This window comes from Penaeus chinensis, chromosome 21 (genome assembly GCF_019202785.1).
Source record: "Penaeus chinensis breed Huanghai No. 1 chromosome 21, ASM1920278v2, whole genome shotgun sequence".
Taxonomy (NCBI): Eukaryota; Metazoa; Arthropoda; class Malacostraca; order Decapoda; family Penaeidae; genus Penaeus; species Penaeus chinensis.
In genome coordinates, this window is record NC_061839.1 from 19,790,046 (window position 1) to 19,792,545 (window position 2,500).

The following is a 2,500-nucleotide window of genomic DNA, read 5'->3' on the forward strand; positions in this document are numbered from 1 at the left end:
GAAGAAGCGGAGGGATGGTGGACGAAAGATGAAAGTGAAGGAGGGTGGGAGGGAAGGAAGGGAGGGAGGGAGGGAGGGAGGGAGGGAGGGAGGGAAGGAAGGAGGGAAGGAGGGAGGGAGGAAGGGAGGGAGGGAGGGAGGGAGGGAGGGAGGGAAGGAAGGAGGGAAGGAAGGAGGGGAGGAAGGAAGGAGGGAGAGAGAAAGAGAAAGAGAGAGAGAGAGAGAGAGAGAGAGAGAGAGAGAGAGAGAGAGAGAGAGAGAGAGAGAGAGAGAGAGAGAGAGAGAGAAGAGAGATAGATAGATGGATAGATAGATAGACAGATAAGTAGACAGATAGACAGATAGAGAGAGAGAGCGACCAAGAGAAAGGGAGAAGGAGAAAGGGGCGGGACTGGATGTTTGTGTCTCTAAGGATCAGCATACATTTGGCTGATTCATTCTGTTGCCACAAAGGGATGGGTGTCAATACACAGAGATACGTGCATAATTTGAGTGTATCTCTAGACACCCCTTCATCACGTCTCTTTTCGTCGCCCTCTTTGTCTTTCTGTCTCGGTCTCCCTCGATGTGTCTATTTCTCGGTCTCGCTTCTCTTCGTCTTTACTCTTTACTCTCATTGTCTCTCCATCTCTTTCCCTCCCCCTCCTTGTCTCTCATTCTCGGTTTCTCTCTTCTTTTCCCCTTATGTCTCTCCATTGCTTTCCCTTCCCCTCCTTGTCTCCCACTCTCGATCTCTCTCTATCTCTCCCCTTTCCCCCTTTATGTCTCTCTATCTCTTTCCCTCCCCCTCTTTGTCTCTCACTCTCGGCATCGCTCTCGACGGAGTCTCGAATCGCGGCTGATGTCTATCTCGTCTCGCCCTTGAATAGAGTGGAAATTCCTCGCACTGGAGACAGCAGCCTCGCCGGATGTACATACAAGAAGGATATTTACTGTGATGTCCCTTTCTCACGATGTAAAACACCCGCTCCCACGACAAGCCAAAGGGATCATAAATTAATGCAATAATGATAAACTTCTAGCGAAATTCCCAAGTTATAATAAGATTTAGGGTCGCGGAACATGCCTGTACAGGCAACTGAAATATAGCAAGTTGGAGGCAATTACCGTCCCGCAGCACCTCTCGTGGTGTCTGAGCAAGTCTGAGCCTTAGACATGATGAACGGGTCTGTTGTCATAGATTTATAGCTCCTATAGATCTGGTGGGCGATAGCAAGACCCGAGAAAATTGCATTACCGATTTATTCAAAGGCTTATTCGAGGTGGTCGCCTATGCGGCAGAAGGAGAGAGCGAGGGAGAGGGAGAGGGTGAGGAAGAGCGTGAGGGAGAGGGGAAAGGGAGAGGGTGAGGGAGAGGGAGAGGGAGAGGGAGGGGGTAAGGGAAAGGGAGTTAATAAGGGTGAGGGAGGAGGTAAGAGGAAGGGAAAGGGAGAGGGAAAGAGAAAGGGAAAGGATGAGGGAAAGGAAGAGGGAGAAAGAAAAAAGAACGATAGAGAGGAGGAACAGGAGGCTGCTCATTGGCGATATAGCGGTGTATTTTCCCTGGACATATTCGGCTTACATTTTCATTCCTTCTGGCGATGGATGGGAGAGAGAAACGGCGTTCGTCCAGCCTCGAGGGCAGGGAGGGGGAGAGAGAGAGAAGAAGAAGCCGGCATCCCGAACAGACACGCGAAGCCGAAGTCCGGGCCATTCCCTCGCCCGTGGCTATGGGCCAGACAAAATACCATACGATAACGCTGAGGGAGAAAGTGCCTATTTGAGCTCGAATGACGTCCACTCCGATTGCCCCGTTTTTCATAAGTACCAACACGGGTATATTGGCTCGGCCCGAAGAGGAGGAGGAGGGGGGGGGGGGGACTTCGATGTCTTGGAGATGTTTTGTCAATATTCGCTCGGAAATGGGAGAGATCCTGACCGGCGTGTTCTTTGTTCGAGTCCGGTTAGAAGCGGAGGATTGTGCGAGTGTATGACGAAAATGATGACGATGAAGACGATGCATTCCAGGCGATGACCTTTGTTTAGTCGCAGTCAATTAAGCGGTTTTTTATAGACCTATAAACACACACAAGTAAACATACTCACCACCACACGAACACAAACACAAACACAGATATTCTTATCTAACTTTGCTCTTATATTATTCATCTGTTTTCTATATGCCTATCTATGTTTATCTACATGTTCGTAAGTCGGTCAGTCAATCAATCTGTCTACCCATCTATATAGTGTTCCATCAGTTAATTTAGCTATCCATCTATCTGTTTATCAGTTTGACTGTCTGTCTATCTATTTTTCCATCAATCTGTCTATATATCTATCAATCCACCTCTCTATCTATCTATTTATTTATCTTTTTACCTATCTATCTAGCTATGCATACAAACATACAAACATACATACATACAAACATACATACATACTTACATACATACATATATACATATATACATACATACATACATACATACATACATACATACATACATACATACATACA